The sequence below is a fragment of the Halichoerus grypus genome, chromosome 2 (genome assembly GCF_964656455.1).
Source record: "Halichoerus grypus chromosome 2, mHalGry1.hap1.1, whole genome shotgun sequence".
NCBI lineage: Eukaryota > Metazoa > Chordata > Mammalia > Carnivora > Phocidae > Halichoerus > Halichoerus grypus.
Genome location: NC_135713.1, coordinates 188,758,584 through 188,772,099, shown reverse-complemented (window position 1 = coordinate 188,772,099; position 13,516 = coordinate 188,758,584).

The window sequence follows — 13,516 nt, the reverse complement described above, 5'->3', positions numbered from 1 at the left end:
TTTATGCACTGGATCTCCAAATTTGGACCAATGGGCATGACTTTCTTGTTGTTATTTACATTGCTTGCCTAATAGTTTGGGAATTGAAGAAGGGGAAGTTTTTTTTCCGAATGTTATGAATCTTTCAAAAATAAGTGCTTAACGTGTTTCTTAATTGAGAATAACTCATGGAGACATTTTCTGATGACAACAAGGTGGTCCCATCAGAAGCATCATTCTCGTTTCAATAATTTCATCACGTGACATAACTCCCCCTGGCCTGGGAAGTGGTTGGCGAGTCAGTTTAGTGGTCCTTCCCCAGCGTTGGTCCTTAGGTTGCATGTAGATTAGGACTATCCCTGAGATGAGGGGCATGATTGTTGTTGATGTGTTCATAGAGATGAATTGGGATCATGCCTGAGCCCAAGTTGGTTTCCCCACAAAGCCTGGTTCCAGACTCCCACAGGCGTCAGTCTCTTGTGGCACCCTACCCCACCTCAGTGTCCCACTTCAATCAAAGACACTTGGGTGGAAGATATGGGACTTCATCTCTTCCATATGTCAAGGCAGAATCAAGCAGGTGGATAGAAACAGCAGCGGTACACCAAGACCAGGCAAGCATCAGTCACCGAACTTCCTGAGTGACCAGCAGTCCTGATTCACCCAGAAACGAGGGCTTTTAGAGGATGTGGGACGTTCAGTGATATAACTGGGGCAGTTTGGGAAAACCAGGATGAGTTGGTGACTCTAGTCCTCAACAAGCAGAGTGAGCTACTTAATGCACTGACTACACACTTACTGTTTTCTCTTCCTCCCACCTTCCCTCCCTCCGTCTACCTTCCTCTCTCCCTGCCTCCCGTCTCCTCCTCTCTTCCCTCTTCTTCCTTCTCTGCGTCCCTCTTGTACAAATTGTGCCTGGCCACCATCATTAAGAAGAAAAGATTGGGTCTGAGTGAAGAAGACCGTAGGCCGTAGATAAATGCCTTAAATAGGCCAGCCATTTATCTCAGATCTTCCTGTGTTCGGGACAATTTCTACCCACCGCATCGGCATCTCTATGCCTAATGGCTGTTTTCATGCCACAGCGGAATGTCACGCTGCCTGGTGCGTGACACGCTGACAGAAACGCTCAACCGATGCTTCTGGAGAGTTGGTTTATAAAGACTCCAGATCCCTTGTTGCTGAATTAGGAGAAGCCCAATGAGTGTGTTACATCATTTCTGATATCTCTCTCAGGTTTAAGCTTCACTTGCAAGCTGGCACGCTGGACTCGTAGTGCCTCTTCCCTGTGTCACTTTCCCACACTCCAACCAGTGGGATCAGCCCTCGCCAAAGAAACAACATGCCTGGATGCTGTTCTTCAGAGTAGCTTCTGGGAGATACCAAACTCCGACATGACTTTACCCATGTCAGCCTTGATTTCCCCATCCCTGCAATGGGAACCCTGATGCCTGTGTTGAAAATTACTTCAAGAATTAAAGAAAATGTACATGAAGCATTTGGCCAATACTTAGCAAGTAGGAAGCAACCCAGGTCGTGTCTGGGTTGCCACCTCATCAGGCAAACCCCCAGGTCCTAAGGACCAGCAGGAGGCGTGTTTGGTCTTGGCAGTCTGTCCAGAGCCTCCCGCATAGCTGGTCTTCAGCGTTGGCGTGGGTCCCGGACAGGAGCCTTCCTAGCTCATCAGAGGTCCCTCCACTGCTCCCGGGAGGTGACTCAGGGCCTATGTGTGCTCTTCCTCTCAGAGCCAGAATCCAGCCTCACATCCCTGAGCGCCGAGGCAGCATCATGCATTACTTCAGGACCAGAAGCGCCGGCCTCTGGCTATCGTGAGTCCTGTGAATGCCCACGCTCTTTTCTCTTTCTTCTTCCTCACTTGGCCTCCCCCTGCCCTCCGCCCATTCCCGCCTAAGCTCCGCTCCCAGAGCGGCACATTGACTTCCCTGGAACGCTTCACAGTTCCTTCCCCAAACGCGGGAGGTTGTTTGGTTCCCGTAGATGGTTCAGAGGCCATGGATTACTCCAAGTCATCCTCCACGCCCAGTGCACGGGCTGTTGGCCCTAATGTCGTCCTTCCTTCCTTTCCTTGGTAACATGTTAGTCACGACGCCACATCGCCTTGCGGGTGGGAGCTTGATGAGTTTGGCAGAAAATTGCTTGACACCTCCGTACCGTGCCAGTGGGTCCTGAGGACCACGAGGCCCAACCAGAAGGGGACTTCCGTGACCCAACGGGCCATGCGTGAGCAGCTGCAGGCCTCAGTCATGAGGCCACTGCAGGCTCACCTATCTGTGAAGCAGAGGAGTGCCTGAGGGGCTGGGCGGCGCCTGAGGAAACGAAAAGGTCCCTGTGTTCCTGAGAGCTCTAAAGGGCAGGGCCCGCTGCCCTCCCATGGGGCTGGGGGTCCCTGAGTGGTAGGACCCGGACATCTACCACTTGGTCCCAGATATCGCCTGCACCTACAGGAGAACAGGACTTCCGTGGTCCCACAAAGACACTCATACGAACTTCTTGCTGGTGCTCAGGCCCAGGGCGGTGCCTACTCGCCTGCAGATGGGAATGGGAGTGCCCTTCAGCAAGGGCAGGAGTTGCAGCCTGGCATCCAAGTGTGTCCCTGTCAGCTCTGTGACCAGAAGTCCCAAGATTTCCTCATCTGCAAATGGAGATATGAATTTGTGGGGAGTCTATGAGGCCCCAAAAGGATAATGTATGTGGTATGGGACCTGTACATAAATCGTTGCATCGCGAGTGCCGTACAAGGACACGAACACCATATGGGATGCAGATCAGTGCAGGGTTTATCAAGAAACTCATGTGAGACTCCCTGTGTCTAGGGAGACATTCAAGAGGATCATGACCGGAAGAAATCAGCATTTCTGTGAGTGCACTGAGAAAGAAAACATAGTTGTGCAGACATTGATAGGTGCAAAAATATGAATCAAGCAAGAGGATTTATTTCTCAAAGGCAGTTAGACAGGATGAAGGCCTTGACTGTGGAGTCAAAGCAGAGATCTTGACTCCTCTTGACTCCGTATCTGGAGGCCTGAAGCTGGCAGGGCTCACAAGACCTAAGGAAGAAGAGAATCAGGAGAAGTGGTCCCCACTTCGTCAAGCTGATTCAGAAGCTTTTGAACAGGCAGATGAGTAACAGAAATGTTGGCGATTGCATGCTGGCCTTCAGTAACAGTTGGCAGTGTCTTTGTTTCCCCAATGGCAAACCAGTGCTGTGTGCAGATGGTGGTTCTTGGTGAGGCAATCAGCAGTAGGAAGGCTGGCAGCGTCTGGACATCGAGCAGGGGTGGCAGCAGGTGGTCCTCCGGCAGGTGGTGCGGCAGCAGTTTGGCTGGCAACCAGGCTAGCAGCAGCTGGATCCACAGCCCTGGGCTAGGCATCCAGGCAGGCAGCAGCAGGTGGGGAGGTAGCAGGTTCTCCTGCAGTACACGCGGGTAGAGCAGGCTGGCTGACAGCAGCTGGACCCACAGCAAGGTTGTCCACAGCCACTGGACCCACAGCAGCTGGGTTGACAGCAGCTGGAGACACAGCAGCTGGGCCGGCAGCAGGTGGTCCTGCAGCAGGTGGTCCGACAGCAAGTTGGGCGGCAGCAGCAAGGCTGGCAGCAGCTGGACCCGCAGCAGCTGGACCCGCTGCCGCCTTGTCCACAGCCGCCGCCGCACCCGCAGCAGCTGGGCCGACAGCAGGTGGTCCTGCAGCAGGTGGTCTGACAGCAAGTTGGGGGGCAGCAGCTGGACCCGCAGCAGCTGGACCCGCTGCCGCCTTGTCCACAGCCGCCGCTGCACCCGCAGCAGCTGGGCCGGCAGCAAGTGGTCCTGCAGCAGGTGGTCCTGCAGCACGTAGGCTGGCAGCAAGGGGAGCAGCAGCACGAGTCGGTCATGGTGTCACGGGTGGAGGGGGAGCTTCTGTTCAGAGGTGAGTTTCTCAGGTTTGGATTGGGGCCTCCTTCTGTTCTGGGGCTTTTATACACTGGACCCCCCAAAGTGTGGACCAATGGGCAGGACTTTCCTTGTTGTTGTTTACATCCTTTCCCATAGTCACTGGGGGCTGGTAGAAGAGGAAGTCCCCTACATGTTAGGAATCTCTAGAGAGTAAGTGCTCAATGTGTTTCCTAATTGAGAATAACGCAGAGAAATGTTTTCAGATGAAAGCAACGTCATCACATCAGCAGCGTCGTTCTTGCTTCACTGACCATCAGGTCATGCAATAGAGTTCCCGCCGGCCTGAGGAGTGTCCGAGCAGCGGTCCCTCCCCAGCTTTGGTCCCTAGGTTGTAGGTAGATTGGGAGTATTCCTGGGGAGGGGGTGAGTGGGTGGGAGGGGGCGGAGAATGACTTGTCGGTATGTTCAGAGGGACCACCAGAATCCAGGCCTGAGCCCAAGTCGGTTTCCCCACAAAGCCTGATTCCAGACTCCCACAGGCATCTGCCTCTCGTAGCACCCTACCCCACCTGTGTGTCCCAGTTCAATCAAGGACCTTGGGTAGAGGCTGTCTGGCCCCCTGTCTTCCAAAAGGCAAGGCAGAACCAAAGCACGTGGGCAGAGGCGGCAGCCGTGCACTGCCTCGCTCAAGGTACGTCCTTGTTGACCAGCACCCGTGACTGATCTAGGCTTGAGCGCATGCCCAGCATCTGGGACTTTCCGTGATATAATTGGGGCAGTCATGGGCAAAGCAGGATGACTTGGGGACTCTAGTCCTCGCCTTGTGAACTAGCCTAGTCCGGGACTTCGTGCTGCTGCCTACACCTTCATCGTGCTGGATCCTTTCCAGTCCTTAATTCTCTGGTTTCTTTCCTTCCTCCTTCCCTCCCTACCCCCAGCCACCCCCAGCCCACCCCTGCCCTCCTCTGCCTCCCTCCTCTGTCCCTTCCTTCTTCTTGTTTCCTTTCCTACTCAGCTGCCTGTCTTTGTTTCTGTCTCTCTTTTGCTTTCTGTCTCTCTTCTTTTCTCTTCCTTCCTGCCTTCCTTCCTTCATTGCTTCCTCCCATCCATCCTTCCTCCTTCCTTCTCGTCCGGGCTCCCTCCCTGCCTGGCAGTTCCTCTTGGTCCTCCTCGTCAGCTTTCTCCTCCTTCTCAGTTCCCTTCCAGATAGCGTGTCTGTCCACCCATCTGATGAACCCAATAGGGGAATGACTCGTGGAAACCAGAGACTGGCCAGGATGTCTTGAATACGTCAGCCCCATATCGCGGATCTTAGTGCGGAGGGGACGATACCTACCCTGCAGATCAGCATCTCTATGCCTAAGGGCTGTTTTCAGGCCACAGCAGAATGTCACGCCTCCTGTGCATGCCACACTGACAGAAATGCTCAACCAATGCTTCTGGTGTGTAAATACTCCAGATCCCTCCTTGCAGAATTAGGGGAATCGTGACGTGTGTGTTACGTCATTTCTGATACATTTCTCAGCTTTAAGCTTCCCTTGCAAGCTGGGACATGGGCCTCCTAGTGCCTCTTCCCTGTGTCACCTCCCCACATTCCTACAGGTAGGATCTGCCCTCCCCAAAGAAACTACATGCCTGCACGCTCTTCTTCAGAGTCACTTCTGGCAGAACCCACACTCCGACATGACTCACCCCATCCCAGTCTCCATTTCCTCCTCCCTACAATGGGAACCTCGAGCCCTAGGTTGAAAATTCCTTCAAGACATCAAGATACTACCGATTTAATGCCATCCCAAACAGAATACCAACAGCAGGTTTCTCCTTCTTCTACAGAGTGAGAGCAAAGCATCCTCCCATGTGGTCGGGAACACAAAAGATCCCGAAGAGCCAAAGTTCTCTGCAAGGGGCAAAGCAAAGCTGGAGGTGTCCCAATTCCAGACAAAACGGTAGTAATCCAAATGATGGGGTGTGCACAAAAGGAGACCCACGGATCTGTGGAACAGAAGAGAAAACCCAGAGATGAGCTGACCCTTGCGCGGTTGTCCATCAATCTTCGACCAAGGGAGCAAGAAAACGCAATGGGCACAAGACAGTCTCTTCGACAAATGGTGTTGGGAAAACCGGACAGCTAGAGGCAGAAGAATGAAACCAGACCCCTTCCTTACAGCATACACACACACAAAAACTTCAAAGTGCATCAGAAACCGAAATGTGACACCCGAAACCAGAAAGGTCCTAGAAGACAGCGCAGGCAATCACGTCCCTGACACTGGCCATACCAAAGCTTTTTCCGGAGAGGTCTCCTGAGGCAGGGGAAATAGAGCAAGCGTAACCTATGGGGACTACATCACAAGAAAAGTGTCTGTGCAGCCAAGGAAACAATGAACAAAGCTAAAAGGCCATCGACTGAATGGGAGATGATATTTGCAAATGGCATAGGCGAAAAGGGTTAGGATCCAAAATCCATAAAGAACGTACACCCCCCAAACTCAACACCCCCAAAACAAAAATCCCAATGCAGTAATGGGCAGAAGACAGGAACACACACTTCTCCCGAGAAGAACTATAGATGGCCAACAGACACACAACCCCACGCTCAACATCGCTCATCGTCAGGGAAATGCCAATCACAGTTCTAAGGAGATGGCACCTCACACCTGTCAGCATGGCTACAATCCACAAGAACAGAAACAACAGGTGTTGGTGAGGCGGTGGAGAAAGGGGAAGCCTCCCACGCTGTTGGTGGGAATGCACACATTGGGGAGTGCCTCTGCTGTGGAAAACGGCATGGCGTTTCCTCAAAAAGTTAGAGGTAGAACTAACCTACGATCGAGTAATCACACTGCTGGGTTGCCCCACCCTCCCCCAAACCCCAAAACATGAACCCGAAGGGATACATGCACCCCTATGTTTATAGCAGCATGACTGCCAGTAGCTCAGGTACCGAAGCAGCCCAAGTGTCCTCCCACAGATGAATGGATAAAGAAGATGGGGTCTCGATCTCCAATGCAAAAGTATTCAGCCACACAAGAGAAAGAAATCTTGCCATTGGCAATGACACGGATGGAGCTAGAGAGTACAGTGCTAAGCAAAATAAGTCAGCAGAGAAACACCAATACCATATGGTTTCACTCATAGGTGCCATTGGAGAAGCTAAACAAAAGAGCAAAGGGAAAGAGACAGAGACGGACAGAGAGGCAGAGAGAGAGAGAGAGAGAGAGAGAGAGACTGAGAGACAGTGGGTGAGGGAGAGAGAGAGAGAGAAGGTGTGCTACCAAGCAACAGACTCTTTAACTACAGAGAAGAAACCGATAGTTCCCAGAGGGGTCGGGGGTGGGGGTTGGGTGAAATAGGTGATTGGGTTTAAGGTGGGCACTTGCTGTGATGAGCACTGGGTGACCTATGGCATTGCTGAATCACTACATGGTACACCTGAAAGGAGTGGGACACGAGAGGTTAACTCTACTGGGATTCAAAGAAAAACTTATGGAAAGCAAAGAATTAAGGATACAAGACATGAAGCACTGGGTCCAGACCTAGCAAGTAGGAAGCAACCCAGGTCGTGTCTGGGTTGCCACCTCATCAGGTGAACCCCCAGGTCCTAAGGACCAGCAGGAGGCGTGTTTGGTCTTGGCAGTCTGTCCAGAGCCTCCCGCATAGCTGGTCTTCAACGTTGGTGTGTGCCCCAGACAGGAGGCTTCCTAGCTCATCAGAGGGCCCTCCACTGCTCCCGAGAGGTGACTCAGGGCCTATGTGTGCTCTTCCTCTCAGAGCCTGAATCCAGCCTCACATCCCTGAGCACCGAGGCAGCATCATGCATTAGTCTGGGACCAGAAGCGCCAGCCTTCTGTCTATCGTGAGTCCTGTGAATGCCCATGCTCTTCTCTTTCTTCTTCCTCACTTGGTTTCCCCCCACCCTCTGCCCCACTCCCGCATAAGTTCTGCTCCCAGAGCGGCACATTGACTTCCCTGGAATGCTTCACAGTTCCTCCCCCAAATGCTGGAGGTTGTTTGGTTCCCTTAGATGGTTCAGAGGCCATGGATTACTCCAAGTCATCCTACACGCCCACTGCACAGGCTCTCGGTCCCTGACGTTGCCCGTCCTTACTTGTCTTGGGCACATGTTGATCATGATGTCAAATCACCTTCTAGTTGGGGAGCCTGATGTGTTTGGCAGGAAATTGCCTGATAACTCTATACCCTGCCAGTGGGTCCTGACGAGCAGGAGGTCCAAGCAGAAGGGGACTTCCATGGCCCCACAAGACGTGCGTGTGCAGATGTGGACATCAGTCGTGAGGCCACCGCAGGCTCACCTATCTCTGAGGTGGAGGAGTGCATGATGGGGTGGATGGTGCCCAAGGCCACAAAAGGGTCCCTGTGTTCCCAAGAGCTCTGAATGCCGGGGCCGCTGCCCTCCCACGGGGCTGAGTGGTAGGACACAGATGTCTACCACTTTGTCCCACATATCACCTCTCCTACAGGAGAATAGGAAGTCCTCTACATGTTAAGAATCTTTAGAGAATACGTGCTTAAAATGTTTCCGAATTGAGAATAACTCATAGGAACATTTTCAGATTAAAGCAACGTGGTCATATCAGCAACGTTGTTCTTGCCTCACTGACCATCAGATCACGTGATAGAGTTCCCGCTGTCCTGAGGAGTGTCCGAGCAGCGGTCCTTCCCCAGCTTTGGTCCCTAGGTTGTAGGTAGATTGGGAGTATTCCTGGGGAGGGGGGGAGTAGGTGGAAGGGGGCAGAGAATGACATCAGTACATTCACAGGGACCACCAGAATCCAGGCCTGAGTCCAAATCTGTTTCCCCACAAAGCCTGATTCCAGACTCCCACAGGCATCTGCCTCTCGTAGCACCCTACCCCACCTGTGTGTCCCAGTTCAATCAAGGACCTTGGGTAGAGGTCATCTGGCCTCCTGTCTTCCAAATGGCAAGACAGAACCAAAGCACGTGGGCAGAGGCAGCTGCAGAGCGCTGGGATAAGGCAAGCCTCAGTCACTTAACATCCTGCGGCACCAATAGTCTTGAATTGTCAGAATTATGGGCTTTTCCAGCATGTAGATCTTTTATTGATATGACTAGGTATCGTGACTCAGTCCTAATTCATTTTTAATATATTCATTGACCTCACATAACTCACTATATTTTTTTTCTCTTACTTTAATTGAATGAGTAGTCCAGGTGAGATGATCCTAAGGTATTTTTGATTCCTAAAATATTCAAATGATATGGGGGTTTAAAATTCATTTTCAAAAGTGCTTCTTTTTTTAAATATAATTAATTATAATTAATAATTTCAAATCTGATAGAATATCATCAAGTGATCCCCCATGTCCCTATTACCAGTTTAATAAATAGAACTTAACTTCATCCTCTTCAAATTACATGCCTTTTCATTCTCAAAGGTAGGTAATCATTCTAGTGAATCACACATTGTGTATGTTAATAGTTCATTTCAGATGTTTTTAGACTTTTTATAAAATAACATAGACTTGGCTACTTTCACTTTATTTTATGAATGTGATACCTATGTGGGTACCTCATTCATCCCTTTTTAAAAATAATTCTTCAATGAGTAAAAATGATATATTTGTCCATCTTTCATTGACATATATGTGGGTTTTTGCAGTTTGTGACTTTTGAAATTATTACCGATATTAAAATGATCTATGAATTCCATTGTACAAGTCTTTTGATAAATTTTATTTATTTATCTATCTATTTATTTATTTATTTAGTAAACACCACAAGGTGGACTGCTCATGTTATTTCTCTGTGAGCATGTGTTATAGGAGCAGCTAAATATATAAAGTGAATAGTAACAGACCTAAAGGGAGCAATATATAGCAATACAATAATAGTAGGGATCTTTAATACTCTACTGTCACCAATGGATAAATCATCCAGGCAGAAAATCAGTATGGAAACATGGCCCTTAAATAATATGTTACAATAGAGACATACACACAACATTCCATTCAAAAGCAATAGAATACACATTCTTCTATGCACATGTTACACTTTCCAGTATAGATCATAGGTTAGGCCACAGAACAAGTCTTAATAAATTTATAAGATTAAAATCATATCAAGCATCTTTTGTGACCACAATAGTATGAAACTATAAAACAATTAGAAAAAAACCTGTAAAATTCAAAAATAGGTGGAAATTAAACAACATGTAATGAACAACCAATCATTCAAAAAAGGCTTCCAAAGAGGAAAAAAAATACATTGAGACAAATGAAAATGGAAATACAACATACCAAAAGTTATATGTTGCAGCAAAAGCAGTTCTTAGAGGGAACTTAATATTGATAAATGTCTACAACATGAAACAAAAAAAAAACCTCAAACAACCAATTTTTCACCTCAAGGAACTAGAAAAATGAACAAACAAAGCCCAAAGTTACAATAAGGAAAGAAATAACAAAGATCAGAGGAGAAATAAAGGCACTTCCCAAACTAACTATGCTCAAAGGAATAGCAGACGAGGGACAATTGTTCTCACTTTTGCCAAGCCAGCAGAAAATATCACATGATTAGATGATGTCAAATAACCAGAAATGTAGCTGGTGATGATTTCTGACTTTCTCATTTCTGGAAAAAGTTCTTAAGTAGTATTCTCAATTAAAAAAATGATCAAACACTAAATTACAGAAGCCTCAAAACACTAAGGCAACAACTCCCTTATTGACTATTCTCCAGTTAGTACAAAAAAAAAAAATGCATAAGTAAAAACAAGAAGGTCATGCCCATTGGTCCAAACTTTGGGGAGTTCAGTGCATAAAAGCTCCAGAACACAAAGAGACATCAGAATCTGAGAAACTCACCTCTGAACAGGGGCCCACTCTTGACACCTGACACCATGACCAACTCGTGCTGCTCCCCTTGCTGCCAGCCTACGTGCTGCAGGACCACCTGCTGCCAGCCCAGCTGCTGTGGGTCTAGAGGCTGTGGGCAGACCTGCAATGGGTCCAGCTGCTGTGGGTCCAGCTGCTGCCAGCCTTGCTGTCAAACCACCTGCTGTAGGACCACTTGCTGCTGGCCCACATGCTGTGTGCCCAGCTGCTGTGGGTCCAGTGGCTGTGGACAATCCTGCTGTGGGTCCAGTGGCTGCCAGCCTTGCTGCCGCCCTAGTTCCTGCTGCACACCCTGCTACCAGTCAGTTTGCTGTACCCCCGTGTACTGCAGGAGAACCTGCTACCACCCCACCTGCTGCTGCTTGCCTGGGTGCCTAGCCCAGGGCTGTGGATACAACTGCTGCTAGCCTTCCTGCTACTCATCACCTCACCAAAGAAATACCATCAGCACATATCACCTTCCTGTTAACTGACTTGCCATTTGGAGGACAAATTTCCTTGCTCGATTTTGCTGAGAGTCAGCATGCAACCATCAAAATTTTTCTCATATGTCTTTTTATAAGCTTGTGAATCAGCTTGATACTGTGCAGAGGACTTCCTCCAATTCTCTTCCTCCCATGTATGTGGATCATGTGCCAGTTTCATAAATTCTTGATACTAAGTTATGGTCTTGGCTTCTGAAGTCAGAATCATCATCTCCCTCTAAGTAACTTAGGAAAACAAGTGTTTAAAACTTTTTCATAATTTCCTGCAACTGATGAATAAACTTCATAATCATATTTTCTTTTTCAATGTGCTTATGGTTCTTCCTCTTACTTTCATCTTTTTGTGATAATTTGAGTTGTCTCCTTAGATGGAAGTGTCTTACTTATATGCCTCTTTGTAAAGTCTACATCATAATTCACCCCATATTGTGTTTTGTTTTATTGTATGATATTTCTGATATAGGAACTTACATACATATTGGGTATCATATGCATTATCCAACCTGAGCTACACAACAGCATGTCATGAATTATATTCCACATTTTCAGGTGAGAATATTTCACTGTGTAATTTCATGTAGTTAATAATGGACAGACTCGGATCCAGAACTGGATAATTTGTTCTTGCTCAAAGGCAACTATATTTACATGTCAATAAAAGTAACAATGATATTTAGTACTGAACACTAGAAAGTTGTGCAAATGTATTTATCCTTTACAAATGGAAGAACAATCACTCATTTATGTAGATAACATCTGTTCAAAAATCAGTTTCTCACAACTCAGCAAGCAGCAGATCAGATACATGTGAGGGCAGGTGGGACTGCATTTTGGAGCTCTCAAGAAAGCAGGTACCTTTCCTGTTTCCACTTGTTCAGCCACACATGAAATTCATCCCCATGAAATATTGTTAGCATCCATTTTGTCCTCACAAGACAGACTCTCATCTAAACTGTCTCTGTATTGTGCAAATCCATTCTGAATAGCCTCCTTCTATTAAGTATCTCTCAACATAGTGAGAAAATAAATAATTCTCTGCAATAAAAAATGGACCATATATTGTATTCCCCTAAAATTATGGAAATTTGTCATCCTGACCAAAATGCTATTAAGAAATTTAAGTTCAGACAAAGTTGAAGCCTCAGAGACTGTGCAATGGGCATGTACGACTTTGAGTAACACATGACCTATGAACCATCCAAGAAACTAAACAACCTCCTATATTTTCTGAGGCAACTATGAAGGATTTGAGAGAAATCAAGAACATGTTCCAAGGGGCGTGAGAAGAATGTGAGGAAGAAGAAAGAGAAAAGAACGTGGGTATTCACAGAAGTTGTGATAGACAGGCTGGCACTTCTGGTCCTGAACTAAAGCATGATGCTACCTCGGCGCTCAGGGATGTGAGGCTGGATTCAGGCTCTGAGACAAAGAGTAGACTTAGGCCCTGAGTCACCTCCCAGGGGCAGTGGAGGGCCCTCTGATGAGCTAGGAAGGCTCCTGTCTGGGGCACAAGCCAACGTTGAAGACCAGCTATCCAGGAGGCTCTGGACAGACTGCCAAGACCAAACATGCCTCCTGCTGGTCCTTAAGAGCTGGGTGTTTGCATGCCAAGATGATGAACGGACACGGCCTGGGTTGCTTCCTACTTGCTAGGTATTGACCAAATGCTTCATGTACATTATCTTTAATTCTGAAGAAATTTTCAAGGAAGTATAAGTATTTCCATTTTAAGAAAAGAAGAAATTAAGACCAAGAGAGGTAAATTAAAGTCATAGTTTGTTTCCTAAGAGAAAATATCCTGAGAAAAAGAACCAAGTGGACATTGTTTAGGATGTGCATAACACACTGGCAGAGAATTGAAGAAATGGGGCAGATAAGGGTGTATATGAATCTAGTATCACTGTTTGCAACTGAAGCTTAAACCTGAAGGGAAATTATCAGAAATGGTGTAAAATACACACTTTAGAATTATCCTACTTGATGAAATGGAGCTGGAATCTTTATAGACAACTCTCCAGAATCATTGGTTGTATGTTTTTCTCAGCATGGCATGCACAGACTAAATGACTTTCTGCTGTTGCATGAAGAGAACCTTTAGACACAGAGATGTGCATGTGGCAATTCGAAGTTGGCCTGAGCACACTGAGATCAAAGATATGTGAATGGTTGTGTGAGTCAGTTTGGGGTGCTATAATGAACTTCCATAGACTGCTGGCTCACACAGCAAAATTTATATGCCACAGTTCTGGAGGCTGGGAAATCAAAGATCAAGGTGCTTGGCAGA